Consider the following 20,465-nt stretch of genomic DNA (forward strand, 5'->3'; position numbering starts at 1 on the left):
TAAAATAGAGCATAATAACCAGACATAAGCTCTGCAAAATTCCTCCCAAAAAAACTTTCCCACAAACCCTAATTGATTTTCTCTCCATTTCAAGTTCTAATTGGAGGTAAAACCTAGAGTTTGAAGAACCAAGATAGGAGCTGAGTTATCCAAAAAATAAGGTGAGTTTACTGCTCTCTTTCATCCATTTTTTCTGCTATAAATTCATGGTAAGTCATTCTATACTTGTAAGAACTCACGGGACGGTGATCGGAAGCCGTGAGTTTGAGTTATTCACTTGTAGCGGACTATTTTGTGGACTATTTTATGGACTGTTTTGTGGTGCTGCTGGGCAGCGTGTTTTACTACTGTTTTGTGGAGTTTTGGAGGAGGAAGGGTGTGGAGAAAAACCACATAAATGCAGGATGTTGGGCTAGTTGTTCATCGTAACAATTTCGGGTTGTTGACACTACTACGGTGGTCGTTTTGTGTACGAAGAGATTGGGGTGTGTTGGGCTGTTTTGTAGTATTGTGTGGTGTGCATAAGGTTGGAAACTAATGTATATATGTTTTTATTATTGTTTTTGGTGTTGTAGTGTTATCTTGAATTTGGAGGAAGTAAGGATTATAGGGGAGATGCTGTCCGTTTTAATACAAAATAAGCTTATCGTTCGTTGTGCGATAGTTGTACCTTTCGTAACTTAACGATAGCATTATTATCATTCTTGTAGATTAAGGTGCAAAGAGGTGAGTTCAACTTGGTGATTGGAAAGATTGTGATAAGGTATGTTAAGGCTAAACCTTTCTTCATTTTGGCATGGTCTCGTAACTACATGAGTTTGATAACGAAGCATAAAGAGAAGTTTGTATTCCTAAATTTATTCACATTATCCTAGTCTCAGAAGTTATAGTATTCTCCCTTATCGGGACTTCATATTCAGTTTAGTATTGGCTTATTTCAGCCAATAGAGCATAGAGTGTATATATATATACAGTGTTACAGTATTTTTACCACCATCGAGCTATAATCGGTGGGCAGGCCCCTATTGGGCAACCTCTGATCAGATGGTAAGTTATATACCGAGCCTACTGTGGCCGAGCGCCTATGAGCGAGCCCAGAATGGCCGAGATACAGAGCCTAGTATGGCCGAGCGCCTATGAGCGAGCCTACTACGGCAGGGCAGTTACACATACCGAGCCTTATAGGGCCGGACAACTATTTTGTATACTATATGGAGAGAGTTGAGTCAGTATCAGCAGGTAAGCATATCTTCAGATTATTTGTGACTCCCAGTTACATTTCGTTATTATATCATCAATTCAGTTTAAGCTTTTAGTTATTTTGTTGCCTTACATACTCAGTACATTATTTGTACTGATGTCCCTTTGCTGGGGACGCTGCATTTCATGCCTGCAGGTCCTGATAGACAGCTGGATAGACCTTCCCAGTAGACAGAGCCAAATATCAGCTTGGTTGGTAAGCTCCACTTCCCCGGAGTTACCAGGTCTAGACCTTGGAGTCCGTTTTATATATATACAGGTTTGATAGGTAGGTCGAGGCCCTGTCCCAACCATGATACAGTTCAACTATATCTAGAGGCTTGTAGATAAGTCCTGTATAGTTTGTATAACACTATATGAGTTTTTGGGTATGTTTACCCCTTAGATGAGACAAATAATATTTCCAGATGATTCAGAATATGGCCTCATCGGCCTAGGTTGAGGGTTATTCCTCTAGAGTTCACATTTACAGAGTGGTACGCTCGGGCCGAGTATGGTACCGGGTGCCGGCCACGCCCCTTCAGGTTTGGGACGTGACAAACTTGGTATCAGAGCAGTTCTATCCTAGGGAGTCTACAAGTCATGTCCAGTAGAGTCTTGTTTATCGGTGTGTTGTGCACCACACTTATAAGCAGGAGGCTACAAGGCATTTAGGAGTCTGTTACCCTTCATTCAAATCCAAATCGTGCTATAGAGCTGAGTCATAAGAGTTCGAGCCAAAGCTTATGTTTGCTAATGATATAGCGATGCTTTCAATTAGAATAATTATTGCTAGCTAAAGGTCTAATACAACAACAGGTAAAAGCATTAGTAGAAAGAGAATTCTTGACTACGTGGCCCTGTTTGAGACCCTATTAGATTGTGCTTATCATATGTGCGAATTTCCCATTTACCCTAAGACGGGAATATCTAACATACCCCGTGAATAGCAGGCCATGGGAGTATCATAAGTTAAAACTATAAGTTTCAACATGTAACAGAAGCATGGTGAAGAAGGGTACGAGGTACCTAGTTAATTAAGACTGTCCGAATTTCCACGTCAGGCAGAGAAATAAAAGAATTCTAAGTTACCTTCAACAGAAATAGAGGTATGTACAATTGGCCACACACATCTCAGTTATGCCCTATGGGAGCTAACATATATAGTTTAAGAGAAGGATGGGATATCAAGATCCAGCTTGGGTTAGAGTAACCCGAAATGGTGGATTGAGCCAGGGGAGCTAAAAGTGAAACAATGTTTTGTTGAAGTTTTCAGAATAATGCGATAAACAGAAGTATTAGCAAGAGAATAAGAAGAGAAAAATGAAGTATTATGAGTAAGATGTAATAAATGGGTGATAATGGTAAATCAATATATGATATGATGACAGAGTTTATAGTCAAGTGAAAAAAAAAAAAACAAGAGGTGACAGGAGGTCTTGAGACAATAAAAGAGTATAGGCCAAAAGTCATATTCTAATTTTGAGAAATGAGTTGGTGCGTCCAACGTGATTACCAAGACAAAACAATTTAGACCGCCCGGAGTAATAGAAATTAGCATGGGCTTGTGAACAAGATAAACTGAATATCAATTAGGGATCGAATGAGGTGATGATAGTCGACATCAAGTGAATTTCAAAGATCGCATTCCGGCAATAATACAATAGACAACAGAAGAATAACCTTTAAAGGTCACTCAGGAAGACGCTTCCCTAAAGCAAGAACTTTGAGCAAAGTTAATCTTAAGGGACTAAGTGTTCTAGTTACACTAGGTATCTTATACCATCGTGTGTAAGATATTTAATTATCCTTGTTACATAAGGGTTACTGCAAGGCAAGTAAGAGTCAATAAAGACGTGAAAAGACGTCGAAGATGAAGAGGTAAAATATTTATAAGTAAGTTTTTATAGCATTACATGTTAATACTCCCCTAAAGGGGGGAAGATGGTGTAATATGGTATTAAGTCAGTGTTAAGTGGTTCAGGTAACTGTGGAATAGTAAAGGAAGAATGCAATAAATGATGAAAGGAATGATATTGCATTTATTCAGATCCTACAGACATGATACGAGTCCAGAACATTATGCAAGCACGACACCGAGGGGAGGCAGTAAGGGTTCCCACACTAGATGTTATTGATAAATAAGAACAAATGAACACTTGATGAATTAGGAGCCAGTGCAAAAGTTAAGTTAAGGTAGAAGACATAACCCAAGAGTGGTTACCCAGAAGGTAAATATGAGCATGGACTGACGAGTAGTTAGTAGTTCATTCAGGAATTCAGGAAGAGCCTAGTCATGGCTAGACAAGAGGTTCAGATAAATCAGTAGATTATGCAAGATAAACGAAGTGAAACCCAGCATAGGAAAGTCGATGTCGTATCTATAAAGCCTGATTAAAAAAAAAAAGTACCAGTCTCATAAGGAGTAAGTATGAAGCTCCAACCAGATTGTGTACACACTAGAGTTGCAAGTTTATAGTAGAGCTTCAAGTTGTGGATGTGAATTCTACCTATGTGGAAGAGAGGTTATGAAAGAGACAGAAGATACAATGCGAGATTAAAAGCTAAGTAAGGTAAAGGTTAAGACGGTACGAGATGCACAAGTGTAGGAGGTTGTGAATAGTCCATACATCAGATAGAGGGCTAAAAGCACCGTGATTCAGTATCCACAAATGATAGTGGTGTTGTCAGTGGAATATCTTCTAGCCTATAGTTTCCAAGTACCGAGAGGTCTGGTTAAGAGATTAAAGAAGAGTTAGAGACGGTTTGATGTCTCGCTTGAAGTTCCATAATAACATAATGAAATGTATGGTGCTAGAAAGTTAAAGGAAGGTTGTGAGTACTATAAATAAATATGTGTAGGTCACAAGATAAAGTATGGTAGAGCAACAGGGTTTTAGGCTGACATGAGTAAGGATAAGCAGAGGTGGCTGAGAAGCTGACGAGAATAGGTAAGGCCTCAGAATTAAGCCCATCAAAACAAGAGAGCTGATGGTTTCCGTAAGTTAAAAAAAAACAAAAACTCAGTATAGCCTGAATGAACTTAGAGGAGTCTAAGACTATGAGCAATTTGAAGAGATGCAATGTTGCCCTGGTAGTAGAATAAGGGTGTAATTATGATAGATAAGAGGATGACGTTAAGGCCATTGATTGGTTAATGATTCAAAAAGAAGGGATTTCATGAATTGCATGAGATTAGAATACCCCTCATAAGATGAATCACGTTGGGATGCGATGAAATACGGTTATTGAAGTATAGTATCGCCCCTAGGTGGATCGAGGAAATAACTTCAGATGTTCTCTGATGAGACGTGATCCCTAAGGACAATGTATTACCTAAGAGGTTTCAATTTATCAGTGGTAGATTATAGATCAACATTAAGATGAATCAACAATAGGCAGATAAAAGTTCCAAAGTATGAGATGATATTAGGCCGTCATTCTTAAGATGAACAGTAATGAGGAAGAACTAAAGGACTTAGATTTATACATATAGGATAAGCAGCGAGAGGGTAACCTGGAGTTGGGTAGCAAACCTCGACAATAATAAAATGAAGTAAGTGTGATGGTGTAGTATAACCTACCTAGATGTAGTAAAGCCATAAGGATATATTTATAAGGCTACGAAACAAGATATCGCAACAGTCGTAAGTTTGACAAAGTACCGAGCAAAGAACTTAACTACACCTATATATACCGGGAGGAACAACTTGTCATAGTTCTATATATGTTCCCAAAGTGAGGCCTAGAGATTGGCTAAAAGCTGGAGGAAAAGGAACAGAAGAGTCGCATAGGCGCACATACAAGGACAAAGTCGTACAGGCTGCATGACAGAATGTCGCAATAATTACGAGGTTGGAAGGATTCAGACCAAAAGTCGTAGTGTCAGAAAGAGGCCTAAAGTGGGGAATGCCCTGGCCTATGGATTTATTCATAGAATAGTTGCCTAGATGGAAAGGCCAGCAATAAAGTATTTATGAGAGCTATAGGTTATCAGACTGATAAGTGCACTAGTCAACATTCGAGGACGAATGTTCCAAAGGGGGGAATGATGTTACAACCCATGTTTTCGTACGTACGAGTACGTCGTAAGTCAATTGATGTAAGCTCAGAAATGAAATCATATTTGAAAAGTTTACAAAGTAAGATAATCATGTTACCTCTGAGGTTACAAATATTTAAGATCATGAACAACAAGTACAAAGAGGGTTGGACGGTTCAGAAGCTAAAGCAAATGAAGAAAACAATGCTTCGTCGAAAGTCGACAAGTTGGGAATGTTATAACATGTACCTTTGGGGTGAGACTAGGGTGCTTAACATGATAAGGAGATTATGTTATGATTTATATTAGTCGTATGACATCCGTGTGTTATTTTTTGAAGTCAAGCGAGTTGTGGAACAAAAGTCGATGAAAGTCATCACAAGTTACATTAATAAGTTTTACTGAAACTTTGGGTCCAATGTAACTGCAATATTCTCCCAATACTCTTAGAGTTATGGGGTGTTATACCCATAACTCCCAGATGGAAAGGCCAGCAATAAAGTATTTATGAGAGCTATAGGTTATCAGACTGATAAGTGCACCAGTCAACATTCGAGGACGAATGTTCCAAAGGGGGGAATGATGTTACAACCCATGTTTTCGTACGTACGAGTACGTCGTAAGTCAATTGATGTAAGCTCAGAAATGAAATCATATTTGAAAAGTTTACAAAGTAAGATAATCATGTTACCTCTGAGGTTACAAATATTTAAGATCATGAACAACAAGTACAAAGAGGGTTGGACGGTTCAGAAGCTAATGCAAATGAAGAAAATAATGCTTCGTCGAAAGTCGACAAGTTGGGAATGTTATAACATGTACCTTTGGGGTGAGACTAGGGTGCTTAACATGATAAGGAGATTATGTTATGATTTATATTAGTCGTATGACATCCGTGTGTTATTTTTTGAAGTCAAGCGAGTTGTGGAACAAAAGTCGATGAAAGTCATCACAAGTTACATTCATAAGTTTTACTGAAACTTTGGGTCCAATGTAACTGCAATATTCTCCCAATACTCTTAGAGTTATGGGGTGTTATACCCATCAAATTAAAGATCTATGAGTCTATTTTCCAACGCATTAAACCGTTTGTCAATACGACATCGGAGTAGAGAGATATGGTCATTGTTGCGATACTGCGCAAGCTGCTAGGTGACAAGTAGGTGTGTCACCTACTTGCTTAAATGAGAGCCCAAAAATGGGCCATTTCGGGTCGTCCAAATAGGCCTTTTAAAGGCCTATTTTCTTCATATATTAGACTTAAAATAGAGCATAATAACCAGACATAAGCTCTGCAAAATTTCTCCCAAAAAAACTTTCCCACAAACCCTAATTGATTTTCTCTCCATTTCAAGTTCTAATTAGAGGTAAAACCTAGAGTTTGAAGAACCAAGATAGGAGCTGAGTTATCCAAAAAATAAGGTGAGTTTACTGCTCTCTTTCATCCATTTTTTCTGCTATAAATTCATGGTAAGTCATTCTATACTTGTAAGAACTCACGGGACGGTGATCGGAAGCCGTGAGTTTGAGTTATTCACTTGTAGCGGACTATTTTGTGGACTGTTTTATGGACTGTTTTGTGGTGCTGCTGGGCAGCGTGTTTTACTACTGTTTTGTGGAGTTTTGGAGGAGGAAGGGTGTGGAGAAACACCACATAAATGCAGGATGTTGGGCTGGTTGTTCATCGTAACAATTTCGGGTTGTTGACACTACTACGGTGGTCGTTTTGTGTACGAAGAGATTGGGGTGTGTTGGGCTGTTTTGTAGTATTGTATGGTGTGCATAAGGTTGGAAACTAATGTATATATGTTTTTATTGTTGTTTTTGGTGTTGTAGTGTTATCTTGAATTTGGAGGAAGTAAGGATTATAGGGGAGATGCTATCCGTTTTAATACAAAATAAGCTTGTCGTTCGTTGTGCGATAGTTGTACCTTTCGTAACTTAACGATAGCATTATTATCATTCTTGTAGATTAAGGTGCAAAGAGGTGAGTTCAACTTGGTGATTGGAAAGATTGTGATAAGGTATGTTAAGGCTAAACCTTTCTTCATTTTGGCATGGTCTCGTAACTACATGAGTTTGATAACGAAGCATAAAGAGAAGTTTGTATTCCTAAATTTATTCACATTATCCTAGTCTCAGAAGTTATCATATTCTCCCTTATCGGGACTTCATATTCAGTTTAGTATTGGCTTATTTCAGCCAATAGAGCATAGAGTGTATATATATACAGTGTTACAGTATTTTTACCACCATCGAGCTATAATCGGTAGGCAGGCCCCTATTGGGCAACCTCTGATCAGATGGTAAGTTATATACCGAGCCTACTGTGGCCGAGCGCCTATGAGCGAGCCCAGAATGGCCGAGATACAGAGCCTAGTATGGCCGAGCGCCTATGAGCGAGCCTACTACGGCAGGGCAGTTACACATACCGAGCCTTATAGGGCCGGACAACTATTTTGCATACTATATGGAGAGAGTTGAGTCAGTATCAGCAGGTAAGCATATCTTCAGATTATTTGTGACTCCCAGTTACATTCCGTTATTATATCATCAATTCAGTTTAAGCTTTTAGTTATTTTGTTGCCTTACATACTCAGTACATTATTTGTACTGACGTCCCTTTGCTGGGGACGCTGCACTTCATGCCTGCAGGTCCTGATAGACAGCTGGATAGACCTTCCCAGTAGACAGAGCCAAATATCAGCTTGGTTGGTAAGCTCCACTTCCCCGGAGTTACCAGGTCTAGACCTTGGAGTCCATTTTATATATATACAGGTTTGATGGGTAGGTCGAGGCCCTGTCCCGACCATGATACAGTTCAACTATATCTAGAGGCTTGTAGATAAGTCCTGTATAGTTTGTATAACACTATATGAGTTTTTGGACATGTTTACCCCTTAGATAAGACAAACAATATTTCCAGATGATTCAGAATATGGCCTCATCGGCCTAGGTTGAGGGTTATTCCTCTAGAGTTCACATTTACAGAGTGGTACGCTCGGGCCGAGTATGGTACCGGGTGCCGGCCACGCCCCTTCAGGTTTGGGACGTGACAGTACAACTCTAAAAAAGGTAAAATATTCTCCTTTCTCGTCAATTACTGATATTCTAGCAACGTCGGGCGAGATTCATGCTGCGATATCTGATCGAGAGCGGATATCATGGCTTTCTGTCAGTCGTGTGCAACCGTTCGTAGTGCTTTTCGAGGTTTAGGAGCTCGCTCTGGGTCCGGGAGTATTTTCTTTCCAGGCCCGTTGGCGAGCACTCCGTTCGGCCCCTGGTACGAAAAGTCCCTAGCTTCGATTCTGATCCCATGCAGTCAAGTCTTCGCTTCGTTTGACCCACCGAGAAATCGGGGTATATGTTACCCTCGATTTTACCCTTATACACATTTGTTGTGCATTCTCTAGATCAAGCTTCTCATCATTGGAATTTTGTCGTTACGACTTAGTTCAAGTGGTAACGATTGAGGGGCTTATCACCAGGGGCGTAGGTACCTTATCTCAAGCGGTGTTCCGTGACACCGCTTCGTCAAATTTTTTCGTAAATATGTATGTAAAGATCATAAGAAAAATAAAAATATTTAATATGAATATATAAAATTACACCACTTATTTCTGGAAAGTCAATGGAATAGCGAACTACTTAGCCAATTTGGATTAATACACAAAGTAGAGTTCTTTTTTCACACAGGATTTGGATCTCCCTCTGGTAGCTAAAAACCTTTTGAAGAATGAAATTAATCGTTGGCCAAGCTTTAGGATCAAAGCACAAAGAAGACTCTTTTCTTTTGATTATGGATAATTGTGATATAGTAGTAATTCAGTTCATAGATGTTTTGGTACATTATCATAGAGTACAAATTGTAAAGGAGTTGTACTCCTCAACATTACCTCTTCAGACGTATGTATGTAGTAATCCTTATCATCAGGCATTGGAAGGTAAGGTTTACGTCCTTTTTCATGTACTCTTCTTTTGTTATATATACAGGTAGAGGTCCAGCCTAACCCCACACCGATAAGGTGACCTTTAAAAAAATACCGCTTATTATTATAGTGATTTATTTATTTGTTCACTTCTTCAAATGTTGACACCGCTTGTCAAAATGCGTACGCCACTTCTTATCACTTAGGTCACATGTTCAAGCCCTCACCATACAAACTAAGCCTGATATTTAAGTGGATAAGGCTAGAGGGGTGGGCCTATTATCCACTAGTTTCAAAGAATGCGGTTGGTCCTAAGGGTTAGCCGCAGTCAAATTTCTCGTTCATAAAAAACCCTCATATTGAATGTAGTATCTGTGAAAATTCAGTTGTCCTCTGTATCTTGACGTCGTATAAGTTTCTTCTAAAATTCAATTATCCACATATTCATTAAATGATTTGCCTAGGAAGAATCAGGTATCTTGCTACTCTGAATAAATCAGGGAATTGTTAATTCAATGGTGAAATTTTTCTGATCTTTACCATGTCAGTTTATGATAATAAAGTTCTTGTCATATCTTGTTATTCCTTTAATCATACATTGTCTTCATACTAAAACCCTGACATATAGATAGATGAAAAACAATATCTACATGATTATGCAACTATATAATTTTGAATAGTTTAGGATCTTCAACAGTAACTTTCATGGTTATACAGAAAGGGGCATTGGCTTTCCTTTTCTGATTTTTTGAAATCTTTTTCTCTTCCTTCTTCATCGGGTCAGGTAATAATAATAATAATAATAATAATAATAATAGTCTTAATAGTTTACATTGTTTCAATGATGGGATTTAAGCCGCCACCTAAACCTTAGAAGCCAACACTTACCTCCATCGTCTAACATCCCCGTTCCACCATTATGCCACCATGATTCTCATCTAATTCTTTTTTTAAAACTAATCAAATTGTATGTATTCAGTCTTGTCTGCTCTTTGTGGCAGTATCTGTCCTTTGTGAGTGTGGGTTAGTGAGTTATTTTGTTTTATAATTATTTTTATTTTTATTCATGACTGGTTTGGTTTTGCGATGAATATTGAAATGGATGATATTTCTCATACAGTTGAGGAGCTAGAGGGGTTAGATTTGGGAGAACCAAAGGTCACAGAAGAAACCAATTATGATCTTTGTCTGGTATGTAAATTGCTAACAGGCAGATCTATCAATGTTCAAGCAATGAAAAATACTCTAGCAAGTATCTGGCGACCTAGGCATCGTGTGAAAATAAAGGTATTAGGAGGGTATTGTTGCCTGTTTTTCTTCAAGCATGAGTTTGATATTCAACGTGCTATTGAGGGAGCGCCTTGATCCTTCAATAATCATTTATTATTATTACAGTCTAGAAAAGGGAGAGGATCCGGAGCAAGTGAAATTATTTCACTCTGAGTTCTGGGTTCAAGTGCATGATCTTCCTTCAGATTACATGTCTAAGGTAGTGGTTTGACAAATTGAAAATTTTATTGGGTCCTTTTTTAGTTGTGATTCTCGAAAAGTTACTTAAAAGCCTAATATTTTTATTCATATAGGGTACATATTGGTATCCGAGAGCCATTGAAATGTTATAAGAATATTGCTAGGTGTGGCAAAAATATTGCTAATATTAATTTTCGTTATGAAGGACTACCATTTTTTTGCTTTATTTGTGGTCATTTGTGACACGAGGATAATATTTACGAGACTAATTTCATGTTACCACATGACAAGATTATTAAAAATTGGGGGCTTTGGCCGAGGGCAACTCCAAAGCAGAGGGTGTAGGCGGCGGTGTCATGGTTAGATAAAGATGATGCAGATAGTAACTTTAAATATGCAAAAATCTTTCCAAGAGAAAGGGCCTACGTGGAAAATATGAAGTTAGGGCAAAGTGCCGATCTAGTAAAGGGTGTGGCGTCTGACACTGTTGTTTCAATTGAGCCTAAGCATTATGGAAATAATATTGAAGACTCTATGCTGGAAGTTAAAGATTGACTCTGAAGTTCAAGTTTGGGAGTACCATCTTTCACTCTACATGTTTCTTCAACAATAGAGCCAATAAAAAAGGCCCGCTGACAACCATGAATATCCTTAGTTGGAATTGCCTTGGTATGGAAAATTCGCGAGCATTTCGCACTCTTAAGGAGCTAGTTAGAGGGAATAAGCCAGATGTAATTTTCTTGATTGAAACTCTTGATGTTGCAAAACTTGAGGAAGTTCGCAATGAAGTTGGTTTTGTTTATTCTTTTGCTGTAAATATAATTGGTAGGAGTGGTGGTTTGGCAGTATTTGGAAATAATAATAATCTTATGCACATAAAATATTATTCTAATAATTTTATAGACCTTATTATTTCTCATATAATCGAGGAGGAGTGGGGATTAACGGATTTCTATGGCCTTCCTGAATGTCATAGAAGGAGAGACTCTTTGACTATGTTGACTCATTTGCCTTCTATTTCTCGGTTACCATGGTGTTATATAGGGGATTTTAATGATATTTTTGTTGTTAGTGATAAAGAAGGAGGTGCGGTCTATCTCAGTTATTTAATTGATGATTTTCGAGATACTCTGAGTAATTATTGTGATCTTCATGATTTGTGTAATGCCAACCGGTCATTTTGTATATTAGAATTGTGTTTCCTTACGTGATGCTTCCCGTATATGTATTTGATGTCTTATGACTTGTGGAGATGTTTGATTTGATTTTGGGAAGGTTTAAGAGTGAATTTGAATACTTAGTTTTATTTTAAAAAGCTTAAGTTGTAAGTTGACCAAGGTTTGATTTTTGAGTAAATGACCTCGGAATGGGATTTGATGGTTCCCAATAGGTTCGTATGGTAATTTTTGGACTTTGGCGTATGTTCTTATTTGGTTTTGGATGTTCTCAAAATATTTTGACTCTATTTGTCGAAAGTTATCAATTTAATGAATTTGAGAGTTTTTAAGTTTGACCAATAGTTGACTTTGATATTATCAGACTCTAATTAATCTTTCGAGATTGAATAGGTTGGTGTTGTTGTATGGAACTTTTATGTGAAGTTTGGTTGAGATCTGAGCTGCGTGGGCATAAATGAGACGCTTGGTTGGAAGAATAGAAGTTCTTGAACTTAAGAGAATTTGAACTTGTAGTTTGATCTTTGATTCTTAAATGTAATGATCTCCTATGTCTTTGGAGGCTTTGGATAGATCCGTATAGTATTTATAGACTTTTTGGTATGATTGGATGGGGTCCTAGAGGGCTAAGGTAAGTTTTGGACCACCCAGAGAATGTTTGAAGTTGGCTGATGTGCTAGAGTCTTGTGTTCATCGCATTCGCGAGGGGTTTCTCACTTTCGCAATGAAGGATTTGGGGTGGGGGTCATTTGTTCTTCGCGTTCTCAATGGGTGAGTCACGTTCGCGAAGGCTTGTGGTAGTGGTGCTTCTCGTTCGTGATGAGGCAGTCACGTTCGCAAAGAAGGAGCTGAGGTTGGGAGATTGGCCTTCACATTCGAAGGCAGGGCCGCATTCATGATGAAGGCTAGGTAAGGGGTTTCACGTTTGCAAGAGTGATATCGTGTCCGCGAAGAAGGATTTTGTGCAGTGACATTTTGTGCTTCGCGAACATGAGGATTGAGCCGCGTTTGCGAAGGGTATTGTTGGGCAGACTACTTAAGTACTTATTTCCGGATTTTTGACCATTCTCTCATATTTTGAACCCTAGACTTGGAGAGAGGTGATTTTTCAAAGACCACAAGGTAGGTCCCCTTTCTCTCATCTCTTTCCGCTCCCCCTAACTCTCTCTCTCCTCTCCTCTCTATTCTTTTTCTTTGTGCACTTCTCCCACCGCTGGCGACCTCGCCAGTGCCAGCGCCGTCGCTTTCTTTATCCTCTTTCCGCCTTTCTCTCTCACACCCTCCCGTTCTCTCTCTCTTTGTGTATATGTGGGTACGTGTTTTCGAGCGTACAATTAAGAGGGCTGATTGAGTTCCGACAAGATCCAGTCACGCGCTGGCATGTCATCACCACTACAGTCAGATTTTCAACTAGATTTTGCATCACTGGTGGTCTCCCCCTCAACTGGATCTGTCCCACCCGATGTCACACCACTTCCGACATGATCCAGCAACTCCGGTCATATCTCCGGCGAGGTCCATTGTCTCCAGCGACTGTCATTCCTCCCTCTACAAAACCAGGTTCTATCGTTCTTGTTTTTTTTTTTGGATAAACTTTGTTACAGTTTGTTTCTAGTGTTTTCGTTATTAGTCGTTTTGTTCTATTTGTGGCTACTCTTTTTTTTATCACTTGTATTTGCATCCAGGCATTTTCGTATCGCTTAGCATATTTAGTCTCGCTTATCTTGGTGCTACTGTCATTTCTAGTACATTAGTCTTCCTTTATTTTTTGTGCTTTTTATCTTTGGACTATATTCCCTTTTTAATTCACTGCTGGTTTTGTGATAGTGCTTGCTTAGTGTGTCTTAGATTATAGTGGCTGTAACGAATGATGATAGGCTAAAGTCATGTCCTCGAGGGTCCTCGGGGGCGGGGGTAAATGGGTAAAGGTGGTAAGGGGCCCCCCAAGCTGAGAGTTGGGTCTTGAAATATAGGGACTTTGACGGGTAAGTTTATAGAGTTAGTGAAGATTCTCCAAAAGAGAAAGATCAATATAGCTTGTCTCCAGGAGACTAGATGGGTGGGAGCATTGAGCTCCCATCACATTCCATATGATGTAGCTAACCATCATTTTGTAGTTGGAGGGGCTGACTATAAAGAAACCTTTTCCCTTCCCTAAGGAAGGCTTTGTTCGTAATCACTTGGTCTTTTCCCTCTTTTACTAAAAACGATCAGAGTCATTGAAGTGGTTGGGTAGTTCAGCCCCTGTTGGAGCTGGAGCGCCATTAAGAATCTGGCGAGATCATTCGGGCAAAGTACAATAAATGCTTCGTTGTAATGCTCTTTGAATTCGACCATCTTGAGAATGTCTACTGTTAGAGACTCTATCCTTGTTATGCTAGAATCTTCTAGTACTTGAATTGTCATTGCGTCGGGGCGTTTTAGGATGTCCAGAGCATGACTTACCCATATTTCTAGGTCATCTAGGGGTGACTGGTTAATTGAAGGCCAGATCTGCTGGTCTGGGCATAGTTGAACCGAAACAGGTGGTTCTATCACCAAAAAAAAGAGTTGTAGGGGAATATACATGCTCGTATCTCGAAAAAAGGATATTTGGAAAAGCTCGGCTCATCAGAGTATAGATAGTTTGGGAGTTGAGGGTGAAATACCCTTCCATGTTCTCGGCTTGGAGGCCGATGTTTGACGGACTAGGTTCATGGCCTCCATAGTCACCCAAGCTAAGTGATCCGGGTGCTAGATTTGAATTTTAATTGCCTTGTACCCTCGTGGTGAAAGAGTAGTCCATGGTCTATCCCTGCAATGCTAGCTCTAGCCATGAGCTTGGTACATGCTTCGATAGGGGAGGAGTCGTGACTATTGTCACCGGCATAGTTGATGAGGGGGTAGGAAGATGATTGGCAGACATCACGATGCAAGGTGGGTGAGATATAATGCTCGCGTTGATATTAAGGGTATGACCATTTTAGAAGAAGGATTAGGGATTCTATTTGGTGACGAATTAGAGTCATAGTGCGCTATGAGAGATTGTGCACTAATTGTGATATCCTATATAGTGATTGTGTGTATCACTTCAGTGGTGAGGGAATAATTATTTAGGTCAGATACTCGATTTACCATGGATATTAGTGAGTTTCAAGTGTCGAAGTATTCAAGAGAGAAATGAATAGGAGCCAAATAGGCCTTGTTAAAGACAAGTACTCATATAGGTGTAGACTTGAGACTGGGCCCTAATTCCTTTTTTAAAACTAGACCGCTCTGTGTTAGAGCACCATATATGGGTGCTGAAAGAAGATTTTTGGCTTTGGAATATTGGGGCATGAGCTCTTGAAGGGGTCCAGTTTTAGAAGGGCCTGAAAGGTCCGTCCTTTTATCTAAAATTCTGGTCCGTATTTTTCTTTTTAGACTGGGCTTGTCTGCACACCCTAATTTTGGGTTGCTTTTATTTTTTACATGCCTACCATCATTCCAGCCCGTAACAGTAGAAATGTCCAAAGTTGACTTTAAGATCTTCATAGTTAGAAGAGAAAATTGGGCTTGTCATTAATATGAGTATTCAAATTTTTTAAAGAAACTTACTTGTATTGGTATTGTATTATTTTATCTGAGTTGGGTGTTGAGCATCAAAAACAATAGCTTTTGTAAGAGCTTTCTAATTTTTAATATGTGAGAATTTTTTTGCCTTCTTGTAAATGGGACTGTTTTTCATTCTCCCAGGTCAAATCCATTGTGATGTTGCAACGATGTGCTTGCTACTTCCCCCACCGGTTTAGTGGTGGTGTATGTGTAGTTATTGAAGACATGCATAATCCTTCCACATCCTTTACATAAAACACCCTCTCTCACATACATGATTGTTTGGTTGTGTTTTCCAGTAACTACTGAAGTTCGGACAAGGATATACAGTGGAATGTGAATACAAATTCTTGCATATCTACCCCTGAGAGTAGAGGACATGAACATATCTATTCCTAGGAGTTTTCCTAACTTTCTACCCACCTTCTTTGGGATTGAAGTATCATAAAATTCAGTAGGTAATTGAGGAATTCTAACCCATATAGTTGTGTAAGATATTATTGCTTCCTCTAAAATAAAACTCAGCTCCACTTTCTTACTGATAGAAAGTTGCTTGAGATAGACTATAGCCCCGGGTACAAAGCTTTTATCATTTTTTCTTCGAAGCGGAACTTAATGGTATAGATATCCCAACCTAAATCAATCAAAATTAATTTTTTCAGAAGCTCTTCATAGCTCATTCAGAAGGAATTGATACACATGCCTAAAACTTTTATGATTATGGAGAAACGCCATGGCTGGCACAATATTTCCTCTTCTTCGGCTAAGAGCGAGATGTCATCTTGAAGAACTTTGGGATGCATTGAGGATTTCGCATTATTCTCCAAAGTGTAATAGGTGTTGGTTGTAGTGGGTGTTTTCTGTATTAGCATTTTGCGGTAGGAAAATGTAAGAGTAATTTTATCTATCAGAGTATTTGTTTCATCCGGTGATTTGGGCGGTATTTTGGATAGGGTGTCCACCATAGGTGGGTTAGGCATTCTTTTGGGCTGGTGACTTAGAGCTTTCACTATCAGTTATATATCTTTTATTTTTATTTTTTGATTAGATAAATGTAAATCAATATATATGTAATTTATAACTTCAGGGGATCGTATCATTGAGTATCGCATACTATGCGCAATGGAGAAAATATAACCTATCTTTGTGACTGCTTTCAATCTCATCATAATGATCATTGTTACCGTAATGGGGTCTTTCGTTCTTGCGCCAAAATTAAATACAATCATTTTGTCAGAAAAAATTACGGAGGTAAGCAGTATTACTGTTGTAATTTGATTGGGGCGGTTCTTTATAAACCACCACAATTAATAGGGGCAAATTTAAATGCAGGGGGTTTTCAGAATGGTCGTGACAATAGATGGGATTGACAATTCTCCTCAATTTATCCCCGCAAAATAACCTTTTTGGAAATAATTTCATATCTTTTATATGGTGATGATAAACTAGTCTTATGTGATTCTAGTGTAGAACAACTAATACATTTAAGGTTGATTCTGATTATGTGATTGTGTTTGTGGTAGCTTTTGGACTACGTGTGAACTGAGTGTTATAGAATGAATCTAGACACTTGTTATAGACTGAATGTAAACTCTTTCTTAGTAGTGTACATAAATAGCAGATTTTTAGGAATGTCTTTTATTTCTTTCCTTAGTTAGCACCTGATAATATAAATTATTCTCTCCATTTTGTGCACATGGTATCAGAGCTGGTGTTGGGTCTGAAATTCGGGAGAGAAATAAATGATCTCACTAGAACTTAACTGGTTTTAGGTCAGTCCTTTGGTCTGGCGAAGTAACTCTCACCACCAATCCTTTTGATATACATGTTTCCAGAATCTGGTGGCCAGATTCATTGTTTGTGAAGTCCATGCACCGGTAGAGGAATTATGATATAGTCTGCTCCGACGGCGCTTGAGGGCATGTAAAAGATCGATTGGAGACTTAGTTCATGTTCCTAGGTCACGTCATTATTTTTTTGGCCTGTCTCTGGTGGTTTATACTCGAACTAAACACGATTTTAGAAGGTTTTCTTGTTCCCAGGAAGTGCTGCTCATTAACAGTCTCGTCGGAAAGTCCCAGGTTACTGATTTCCAGCTAAACTTTGTTTCTTCTATCTTGGGTTTGGTCCTTCGTAGCTACCTACCTATTTGAAGTCTGAAGATAATATGGTATTTTTGAGTTCTTTTAGTGGTGGAATAAACTTAATTATTCTTGGTTGTATTTTCTGGTGGAGTATATTACTGGTTTATGTGATTTGTTGGTGCATCATTGGTTCTTTGATTTTGGTCATATTTCTGGTGGAGTATATCTTTATTGACTATCTGCTTAGAACTTATTTAATCTCTCCTTGAATATATTTCGTGAGTTTTGTTAGTTGAAAATACAGAATGACTATAAACAGTACGCAAGGAGGAAATAATTCTACAATTCCCAGTCCAACAATCTTGGTTACGGATGAGTTTCTTGAGTTCCTTCAATATCTTAAATCAATGAAGGAATCTTCTTCAGTTACTACTTTTGTTGGGTCAGATAAGACATGTCTTATCTCCTATTCATATAAATGGGTGATTGATTCAGGTGCCACAAATCATATGACAGGTAAATCAAATATTGTTTCTAACTTTCGATCAAACAAAGTACCCTCTTCAGTTACTGTAGCTGATGGAACAACTTGTAGCAGTGTTGGATCTGGACTGTTAAACCAACTTCCTCTATTACCCTGTCATCTGTATTAAGTCAACCAAACTTGGCCTTTAATTTGATTTCTGTTAGTAAATTCATCAGAGACCTTAATTGTTGTGTAGCATTCTTTTCCCAATTATTTTTTGTTTCTAGATCTTATGACGAAATAGATTACTGATAAAGGACATGTATCTCGTGATATATATATCCTTGATGAATGGGAGCCACAGTCTATTACATGCTCTAGTATCGTGTCTCCTTTTGAAGCACATTGTCGATTGGGGTATCCCTCTCTATCTTTATTGAATAAGCTTGTAAGGCCCCATAAAATTTTACAAAGGAAAAATAATGTTTCATAGTGCCGGAGTAGGATCACGTATATTTGTAGATTGTAGAAATTCTTCACGTCGAGCTTGCGCACCGCGGCTCAGACTTTTTGGGTTGAACAATATACCGGATGGTAAAGAAAACTTTTTGGCAGAAAAGTGTATTTCTGCAGTCCATTATGCGATCGCAGAATCACTCTGCGGGCCGCATAATGGCTGCAGAAATGAGGCAGGAGAGGGTCAGCCTGGAAGCAATTATGCGGTCGACTATGTGACCACATAACTATTCTGCGGTGCATTATGCGACTGCAAAATAATTATGCGAACCGCATAGTGACCGCAGATACGGACAGATATTTGGTCATTTTGGTCAGCAATTATGCGACCGATATGCGGTCCGCATACTGATTATGCAATCGCAGACCTTGTTCCGGAACTCCATTTTAAGATTTTTTAAACCCGACCTTATCTCGTTAAAACACACCCCATGGACCATTTTGAGCATATTTTCTGATATTTTTAAAGTAAGAGAGAGGGTCCTAGAGGGAGAAGTGATCTTCATCAAATTGTTCTTGAATTCTCACTTAAAACTTGTAGATTATCAAGAGAGGCACCTAGGTCTTCTTCCTAATAGGTAAGATTCTATTACCCAATCTCTTAATTTCAAAATGTAACTAGAATGGGCCATTAATAAGGTAATTCATGGGGATTGGAGTTCTTACCTTGCATGCATGTATCCTTGTAGTATGTGGGAAGATTGTGAGCTACTAATGGTAGAGAGTCGGTTGAGAAATGATTGAATCTTCCACAAAAAGAGCCTTAAAACATTGATGCACACCTAGTGTTTGATGGTATGCTCAAATGAGCCAAAACTATGTTCATCTTCCTAATTTTGGTTCAATTTTATTATATTGCTAAAATAGATTGAATTTGCTAATAGTCCGGAACATCTTAGAGTTTTAAGAGGCTCAATTGAGGTATATTGGCTAAACCCCCCCTTCTTCTTAGAATCTAATCCCACGGTGTTCATGTAATTGGAGTAAGTCCTTGATCATTATTGAATTGGCTTTTCCTAATGTGGTTGTGTTGAAGGATGTTTGTTCAATGTTTATGTTAAATGCTTCATCATGTCATCTTGCCATTTGAGAATATGTTCAAAATGTGGAATATGTATTAGAAATGTTAAGACTTCATGTCAAGATTGAAATAAAGGTTGTTTTGCCAAATTGTATGAAAGGCCCCTATGTGCCTGAGATTTCCCAAATTGCTCATATGTGAATTAATGTCTTGAATGGGAAGCCCTATTGATGACGATAATGATAATGAAATTTGAAGGTGGAAAAGAGAACTGGAACTATGAAATACAGCCAAGTGCCAAGAATGACTTTGTAATCGTAATCACTAGTGCCAATAAATTGAAAGTATATGAAAGAAGTTCGATGTGAGATGATTGACTGAAGAAGATAATATCTCAAATGAGATGGCCTAGCCGATCGGGCCGAGATCGGATTCCGTGTAAGAACATGGTGGTATTGTGAATGAAATTATGGTAATGTCTCAAATAAGATGGCCTAGCCGATCGGGCCGTGATCAGACGCCATGCCGCACACATGGTGGTACTGTACCGGAAATTATAATGAAATTGTGGTAATGTCTCAAATGAGATGGCCTAGCCGATCGGGCCGAGATCAGACTCCGTGTAAGAATACAGAGGTATTGGGAATTGTGGAATATTAGTACTAAAGGTCACCCAACCTAGTAATATAGAAATTGTCTTGAAAATGTATATGATCCTTAACTTGTTGTTTTACTATTATTTGAAGCCCTTATTGAATTCTTGATTGTCCCTCTTGTATTATTATTCATTCTATTGAGTTGGTGTTTAGCTATACATACTAGTTCTATTCGACGGTACTAACGTCCCTTTTGCCGGGGGCGCTGCATCTTTAAATGGATGCAGGTGGTCACATAATAGACAGTGCGGATCTTAGATAGTGCTACATCCTCTTCTCAGCGGACTCGGTGAG

General features: G+C 38.7%; 1 long non-coding RNA gene across 2 annotated transcripts in view; it reads left to right on the forward strand.

The window, feature by feature from the left end:
* The first annotated feature begins 9,320 nt into the window (after positions 1 to 9,320).
* The window catches only part of LOC117281706 (uncharacterized), a 46,770-nt gene continuing 35,625 nt past the window's right edge, over positions 9,321 to 20,465 (forward strand). The window contains exons 1-2 of one of the 2 annotated variants that reach the window (XR_011414305.1): positions 9,321 to 9,684; positions 10,331 to 10,497. This is a non-coding gene — a long non-coding RNA (uncharacterized lncRNA). Of the gene's footprint in view, positions 9,685 to 10,079; positions 10,234 to 10,330; positions 10,498 to 20,465 lie in introns of those variants that run through there. The other variant, XR_011414306.1, reaches the window with a different exon arrangement.

The sequence above is a fragment of the Nicotiana tomentosiformis genome, chromosome 2, assembly GCF_000390325.3.
Source record: "Nicotiana tomentosiformis chromosome 2, ASM39032v3, whole genome shotgun sequence".
NCBI classification, from domain to species: Eukaryota; Viridiplantae; Streptophyta; class Magnoliopsida; order Solanales; family Solanaceae; genus Nicotiana; species Nicotiana tomentosiformis.